The sequence below is a fragment of the Rhinopithecus bieti genome, unplaced genomic scaffold (genome assembly GCF_001698545.2).
Source record: "Rhinopithecus bieti isolate Rb0 unplaced genomic scaffold, ASM169854v2 scaffold_12155, whole genome shotgun sequence".
Lineage (NCBI taxonomy): Eukaryota > Metazoa > Chordata > Mammalia > Primates > Cercopithecidae > Rhinopithecus > Rhinopithecus bieti.
Genome location: NW_016807423.1, coordinates 2,625,859 through 2,634,535, shown reverse-complemented (window position 1 = coordinate 2,634,535; position 8,677 = coordinate 2,625,859). Strand labels below are relative to the sequence as shown.

At 45.9% G+C, this 8,677-nt stretch overlaps 1 long non-coding RNA gene across 1 annotated transcript; it reads left to right on the top strand.

Annotated features, from left to right (window-relative positions):
* The first annotated feature begins 638 nt into the window (after positions 1-638).
* On the top strand, positions 639-5,204 carry LOC108535682 (uncharacterized). Its single transcript, XR_001887296.1, has 4 exons — positions 639-1,138; positions 3,198-3,312; positions 4,685-4,996; positions 5,118-5,204. It is a non-coding gene; the product is annotated as an uncharacterized LOC108535682 (long non-coding RNA).
* Positions 5,205-8,677: the final 3,473 nt, after the last annotated feature.

Sequence of the window (8,677 nt, the reverse complement as noted above, 5' to 3'; positions counted from 1 at the left end):
CAGCATGAGCCAAGGCCAGGAAAAGAACAAGGGAAGCTGAGGGAAAGGAGCTGACATGGTGGAGATGCCTGTTCAGGCAAGAAAAGGGTCAAGGGAAACCAGCCCAAAGCTGCAGGCAGGCCAGAGCAGCAGGTCCTGCAGTGGTCTGGCTGTGCAGGACAAGTGAGGCTAGGGGAGCCAAGGGGCAGCAGAATCCTTCCCGAAAGAGCTGCTGCTGCATGCCAACTGCATTCTCCACCTCCAGCGCTAGCGCAGGGCCTCCATTATAGGGTTGCCCCAAGGATGAAAGAAAATTGTTCCTGTATAGGGTTTGACACAAGGCCGGGTATACAGTAAGTGCCGACTGAATGTAAGTGGTTTTTTGTTTTGTTTTGTTTTGTTTTGACAAAGTCTGGCTCTGTTGTCCAGGCTGAAGTGCAGTGGTGTGATCTTGGCTCACTGCAACCTTTGTCTTCCAGGTTCAAGCAATTCTCCTGCCTCAACCTCCTGAGTAGCTGGGACTACAAGAGCACGCCACCACGCCCGGTTAATTTTTTTAATTTTTAAAAATTTTTTAGTAGAGATGGGGTTTCACCATGTTGGCCAGGCTGGTCTTGAACTCCTGACCTCAGGTGATCCGCCTGCCTCAGCCTCCCAAAGTGCTGGGATTACAGGCATGAGCCACCATGCCCAGCCTAAATGTAAGTGATTATTATTGTGGTGGTTAATATTCCCAGGCTGAATTAAAAAACCTGGGCCAGAGGTCTGACTGCAGCTTCAAATGCACCCAGGGAGTGGCAGAAGATTGAGTGGACAGGTGGCTATTTAATAAGTAGAAGCTCAGGTGCATGAGGCAGAAAGTCATCAATAGCTCTAATGATGAGGCGGAACAGGATACTGCTGAGACATCAGGGACCGGAGACCTCTGAGAAGGGGAAGACTGACACACAGGCTTATATCAAAAAGACCTCTGAGGACCAGACTGTCAACACGTCTGCCCAGGACCTGCAGGGGCTGCTCTTGGAAGCAGGGAAGGAGAGCAGTTTGCGTCTTAGGGCCAGATGGCTAAGCCTTCTTATCCTTCCTCCAGCCCTTAGAGCTATGCTGAGCAAGTGAATACCTCCTTTTCTACAGAGACCTTCCTTTCTCTACTCAAAATGTGAGTAGCAACCCTCCCCTTGTGGGAAAGCCCTCCCTGAGGGAAGTCGCAAGGGTATAGTAGCAAAACATCTGTCTCACTCCTTTTTATTCTGTATCAGAGAGGTATTCAGTGAACATTTGCTGGGTGTAGTACTGAACGAACTGGTAAGAATCTGGAAGCTCTTCAGCATAGCACAGCACTGCCACAGCTAGAAAAGTTTCCTCTACTCCCCATTGCATACACACATACATACACACACACCTCTTTCCTCGTTTTATCTCATGGCAGCTGGTGTTAAGCAAATGGATAGTAGTATGGCTATTTAAAGAAACTTTGGAGTCAGACAGTCCTGGGATTCAGACTTTGTTATACTACTCACCAAATTACACTCCTAAGGAAGTTACTTAACCTGCCTAAATCAGTTTCCTTCTCTGTAAAATGGGTATAATGATACCTACTTCATAGGTTGTGTAGATTACATCAATAATACATATGAAGAGCCTAGAAGAATACCTACTACACAGAAAGTAACTGTTCTACATAAAGCAAGATCAGTAAAATGAAAACAGGAGACATTTGAATTCTCCACTTGTCTCCACTGTCCTTTCAAACCTTCTCTATGGGCCTATATTCTCTCTGCCCCTGCATGATTTTTTAATGCAGGTCCTTTAACTCTATTCTTTAATAAAAACTGGGTTCTGGGCTGGGCACAGTGGCTCACACCTATAATCCCAAAACTTTGGGAGGCTGAGGCAGGAGGATTACTTAAGGCCAGGAGTTCAAGACCAGCCTGGGCAACATAGCCAGATCCTGTGTCTACAAAAATAACAATAACAAACTGGGTTCTGAGACCTACCAAGTCATAAGATTAGGCAGGCCAAGTAACAATTCATCCTAAGATGGAAGAGACACATGGTGAGATTGAGCATGAACAGGACTAGAAGACACAAGCAAGCTGCAGAGCAGGTATCCCAGCCCCCCGTGTCGTCTACCACATGGCATCAGTGCCTCTCCTCTGCTCACACACAGATTGTGTGAAGAAGTGCCTTGTGATCAGGGAAGAGGAGGGTAAAGCCCTACTCTGATGGATGGGTTTACGCAGTATGTGGGTACAAGATGAAAATGGACAGTGGCTGCACTGAAAGAGGTGAGGGAAAATCCTCCCAGTGAATAAAGCACTGGTCATCTACTTTGTGTGGAAAGAGAAGTAATTCAAGGTTAGAATATATGGACTCATGGAGAGTGGACAATGATTGGGATGACTGGCCAGGGCTTGGATGCAAGATTGGAGGACCACAGACAAGACAATCTGGGGTAGTAGCAGGTGAATGGGCATATGAGGATGAGTACAAAGTGTGAAGATCTTTGTACCGCCTATTAATGCCCACCAGAGAGCATCCACCATGGAAGAGGCACTAAACCATCAAGTAAACAAAATGACTCAGCCAGCTGATATCAGCCAGCCTCTGTCATTGGCTGCCCTGATGTCGGTGCAATGAATGCATAGATGAAGCAGCCATGATGGCAGGGATGGAAGGAAGTTATGCATGGGCCCACTAACACAGGTTCCCAGTTACCAAAGTTGATTTAGCTACTGCCACTGCAGAATGTCCAACCTACCAATGCTAAGGCCCCAAGATGGCAATGTCCATCGAGGAGGTCAATTGGCCGCTTGTTGGCAATTTTGGACCGTTTACATCCTGGAAGGGACAGAAATTTTTTTTTTTTTTTTTTTTAGGCAAAGTTTTGCTTTGTCGCCCGGGCTGGAGTGCGGTGGCCGGTTCTCGGTTCACTGTAAGCTCTGCCTCCCGGGTTTACGCCATTCTCCTGCCTCAGCCTCCTGAGTAGCTGGGACTACAGGCGCCTGCCACCTCGCCCGGCTAGTTTTTTGTATTTTTTAGTAGAGACGGGGTTTCACCGTGTTAGCCAGGATGGTCTTGATCTCCTGACCTCGTGATCCGCCCGTCTTGGCCTCCCAAAGTGCTGGGATTACAGGCTTCAGCCACCGCGCCCAGCCCCAGAAATTCATTTTGACAGGAATAGACCATATTCTGAGTTTGCCTTTTCTGCCTTACAGGGCTTTAGCCAACACCACTTACTGAAGGCTTACACAGAGTGTTTAATCCACCAGCACAGGATCTCATATAGTATCCACCACATCAGAAAAAAGGACCTACTTTACAACAAAGAAGGTACAAAAGTGAACGCATAAATGGGATCCATTGATTGTATGTATTACATACTACAGAACCCAGAAACTGGCAGCCCAACAGAGAAATGAAATGTTCTGTTGACACAGCTGAAACGCCAGCTAAGATGTGATATTTTATGAAAATGGGGCACCATTTCTTGGATACTGTCTCTCAACTGGAGGCAATTGTGCCTTCCATTTTCCAATTCCAATTGTGCCTTCCATTTTTCCAATTCCAATTGTGCCTTCCATTTTTCCAATTCCAATTGTGCAGACTTGGCAATGTCTGGCGATGTCTGCAGACATTTATTTTTTCTCTCTGAGCTTTGTCACTGAGAAAATGGAGACACGGCCAGGTGTGGTGGCTCATGTCTGTAATCCCAGCACTTTGGGAGGCCAAGGCAGGCAGATCACAAGGTCAGGAGTTTGAGACCAGCCTGGCCAATATGGTGAAATCCCGTCTCTACTAAACATATAAAAACAGTAGCGAGGTGTGGTGATGCACGCCTGTAATCCCAGCTACTCAGGAGGCTGAGGCGAGAATGGCATGAACCTGGGAGGCGGAGGTTGCAGTGAGCCAAGATTGTGCCACTGCAATCCAGCCTGGGCGACAGAGTAAGACTCCATCTCAAAAAAAAAAAAAAAAAAAAAAAAAAGGCCAGATGTGGTGGCTCATGCCTATAATCCCAGCATTTTGGAAGGCTGAGGTGGGTGGATCACCTGAGGTCAGGAGTTCAAGACCAGCCTGGCTGACATGGTGAAACTCCATCTCTACTAAAAATACAAAAAATAAGCCAGATGTGGTGGTGCACACCTGTAATCCCAGCTACTCAGGAGGCTGAGGAAGGAGAATCTCCTGAACCCAAGAGGCAGAGGTTGTAGTGAACTGAGATTGCACCATTGCACTCCATCCTGGGTGACAAAAGTGAAACTCCATCCCAAAAAAACAAAGAAAGAAAATGGAGACACATGTTTTATTGTCACAAATGGGGGGTGGGGACAGAGAGGAAAGGTAATACTACTAGCATCTAGTAGGTAGAGCCCATGGGTGTGTATCCTACACATAGGACAGCGCCTCCCAACAAGGAATTATCCAGTCCAAAATGTCAATAGTGCAAAAGTTGAGAAACTCTGTTCTAGGACACAGTATATACTTTAAATCAAAGACCTTTATATGGAGATGTGTCTGCAATTGGGTCTGGGAACCAAGGGATAGAAGCAGGAATATCCCCATTTACCATTACTCCTAATGATCCACTTGTGGAAATTATGGTCTTTGCAAATTTAGAGGAGCTGGTTGCCAAAGGGGAAACACTTCTGTTGGGAAACACAGCCAAATTCACATTGATCTATGTAATATGATTGCTGCCTAGATTCTTCAATCACGTTCTTCATGCTAGGGGACCAAGAGGCAAGAAGAAAAGTCACCCTATCTCGGCGGAGGTAATTGATTCTAATCATTGGAAGGCAGTAGGGCTGTCATTACACAATGGAGGGAACCAAGAGTGATCCACTTGGTACTTGAGCATTTATTGATACTGCCTTCCTCTTTTGATGATATATGGACAAGTGCAACAACTGCAGTTTGAGAAGGGCATGGTGACCAGCCTGAGATCCCTCAGTGATGAGAGTCTGGGTCATGCCACAACTGAAGCTGCCAAGATCAACAAATGCATTACCTGAGGGTAAGGGGAGCCTAGAATTGTTAGTAGAAAGGGAATAAAATAAGTTGCAGCCCTAAGACTAGCTGTAACAGTGGGATCTATAGTCTATTCTGAAAACCTTTCTCTTCTAAATTTTTCTTAGAAAGAGGCCTACCAAAATCCTTGAGGAGATGTTCTAAGAACTTATATAAAGAAGTGAATCCGGCCAGCCGTGGTGGCTCACGCCTGTAATCCCAGCACTTTGGGAGGCTGAGGCAGGTGGATCACTTGAGGTCAGGAGTTCGATCCCAGCCTGCCCAACATGGTGAAACCCCATCTCTACTAAAAATACAAAATTAGCTAGGTGCGGTGGCACACTCCTGTAATCCCAGCTACTCAGGAGGCTGAGGCAGGAGAATTACTTGAATCCGGGGAGGTGGAGGTTGCAGTGAGCCGAGATCATGCCACTGCACTCCAGCCTGGGCAACTCCATCTCAGAAGAAAAAAAAAAAAAGAAGTAAATCCAAGTGGCACCAGGGTAAATTGCAGTAGTCGCTGTGGTCTATTGACTAGATCCACCTTCAGGAAAAAAGGAATTATTTCACCAGTTGCTGGGAGCGCTGCTTATAGCTAGGCCTCAACTGTGTTAGCCTTGTTGAGGGACTGCTGCAGTTGCAGAAAAACTTCTTTGGCTAACATCCTTTCTCCTTCTAGGGGCCAATCAACACTAGGATAGAAAGATCCCAGCTCCCTCACCCCAATTGAAATAATTTTGAAAGACCACCCCAGCTCCAGAGCTTCCTGTAGGATTGGTTGAGGCCTTTGTTGGGACTGCATCACAGCTCAACTTCTCCCTCTGCACCAGTACTGCCTCCCTCACTTCCATTGGTGTTGATCCCAAGAACACTCTTTAAAAACCACTTGCACGCTAAACTTTGTCTCAGAATCTGCTTCCTGGGTAACACAACCTATGACAGTCAATAAACAAAATAAAATCATTGCTATGGTCTGAATGTCTGTGGCCCACCCCCCAAAATGTATACGTGGAAATCTAGTCCCCAGTGTGAGAGTACTTGGAGGTGGGGCCTTTGGGGAGTGATGAGACCATGAAGGCTCAAGGAATGTGATTAGTGCCCTATAAAAGAAACCCCATCCAAACCGTAAGACAGGGTGGGGAAAAAAAGATAAAAATAAAAAACAAAAAGCCGGAGAGATCCCTTGCCTCTTGTACCATCTGAGGACACGGTGAAAGATGGCTGTCCATCTATAAACCAGGAAATGGGTCCTCACCAGAACCTGAATCCTCCAGCACCTTGATCTTGGCCTTCTTAGTCTCCACGATTATGAGAAATAAATTTCTATTGTTTATAAGCCGTCTGGTCTATGGTATTTTGTTATAGCAGCCCAAATAGACTAAGACAGTTTCTGTCCATGTTTAGCTTACTTTCTAAACATGGAGAGCCAGACAAAAACCACAAGTATAATAAATAAGTAAATCATTAGATATGTTAGAAGATGATAAGTTCTAAGAAAAACAGAAAAAAGTAGAGTAGGGTAAGGAGATCAAGAGTGTCTGGGCATAGGAGTAGGCAGTGGTAGACTGGATGCAGTATTAAATCAGAGGTCAAGCTATACCTCACTGAGAAAATAATATTTGATCAAAATTTAAAAGAGGTGAGAGAATTGAACAAGTGGGTATCTGGAGACATTACAGGTAAAGAGAAAAGCGAGAGCACAGACCCTAAGGCAGGAGTCAGTGTGTTTCAGGGGCACCCAGCAGGCCAATGAGGCTGGAGTAGAGTGAACAAGAAGGGGAATACAGTGATAGGAATAGAAATTAGAGAGGAAATGTGGGAATTGGGAGTGTCAGATTGTGTAGGCGATTTTTTTTTTTTTTGAGACGGAGTTTCACTCTTGTTGCCCAGGCTGGAGTGCAATGGCACAATCCCTGCTCACGGCAACCTCTGCCTCTCGGGTTCAAGCGATTCTCCTGCCTCAGCCTCTTGAGTAGCTGGAACTACAGGCATGTGCCACCACGCCTGGCTAATTTTGTATTTTTAGTAGAGATGGGGGGGTTTCTCCATGTTGGTCAGGCTGGTCTCGAACTCCCAACCTCAGGTGATCCACCCACCTCGACCTCCCAAAGTGCTGGGATTACAGGCGTGAGCCACCATGCCCAGCCTGTGTAGGCTATTTTAAAGACTATGGGCCATTTTAAAGATGATAGATTTTGCTTTGAATACAATGAGAACTGTATACTATTCATCCTCCTCCAGGAAGCCCTCCCTGACTGTCTCTGGTTAGATTAGGTGCCTCCTCTGTACTCTCAGAGCCTCTTGGGCTTCCCCTGTAGTAGCACTTATCTATGGTAAATAATTGCTTCATTATCATCTGTGTTGCCTGCTCAATTGTGAGCTCCATGAGGACACACTGAAATTATGTTGATTATAGGGGATCTTTGTGAGGATATAGACAGAAATAAGAAAGTCAAGTCAAGATATATAGCCACACAGTTAGACTTCACAGAGATCGTAAAAAAAACTTAGAGAACTAGAACTGGTTCAGGATACAGCATAGTTCTAGAAATTAGGTGGTTTCATTGCTGCCTCCGAATTGGGCATTCGTTGATCTCTACTCTTATGTTTCACCGTTATGGTCACGTAGTACTCTGTCCTTGCTTCTATGCCAACACTTCCAATCAATATGAGTTTCTATTTCCAAGGAAAAAGATCTTATTGGTTTGACCACACCCTAGTCACTAACTCTGTAGGTCAGAGATTTCTTGTTGAGCCACACCAGGGATTCTTTGTCAGCCAATAGACTGGCTGTCATTGGGTCTGATCTTCATCTTTTTCGTTTTTTTGTTTTTGTTTTTGTTTGAGACAAAGTTTTGCTCTTGTCACCCAGGCTGGAGTGCAATGGTGCGATCTTGGCTCACTGAAGTCTTGGCCTCCCAGATTCAAGTGATTCTCCTGCTTCAGCCTCCCGAGCATCTGGGACTACAGGTGCGCACCAGCATGCCCAGCTAATTTTTTTGTATTTTTAGTAGAGACACACCAATTCTGGTTTCAACATGTTGGCCAGGCTGGTCTTGACCTCCTGACCTCAGGTGATGCGCCCACCTTGGCCTCCCAAAGTGCTGGGATTACAGGTGCAACCCACCGCACCCAGCCAGGTCTTCATCCTTCATCCAGTTTGCTGTGGCCAGGGCGGTAAGTTGCTTAACACCACATATGGTCACCTATACATGAGGAAGCACCCAGGGCCCCTCCTCTTGGCCAAGAGCTGTAGATGTAGCAGCTACTCATCGGATAATAGATTCCTCTCCAGTACAGCTTAGCACAGTGATTGGCAAATAGGAAATATCAATAAATCCATCCATCTTGTATAGAGTCCTCCTCTCTCAAGGGCCCAGCACAGTCCCTGGCACACAGTAGACTAAAATAATTATTTTGGAATAGTAGGCCAGTGTGTCCAGACAGCATAGCACAGAAAGAAGCAACGTAGAGTAGTGGCTATGCATGTGGATTCTCGTCATAGACTGCTTAAGTTCAAATTCCAGCTCTGCCACCTAGCAACCATATGACCTTAAGTAAGCTACTTAACTTATCTGACACTTAGTTCTTATGCCTGTAAATGAGGCCACAAATGGCCCCAACATCATAGGAGTGTTGGGTGCATTACATGAGACAATACACAAAGTACTTTTCTGCATTCCTGGCA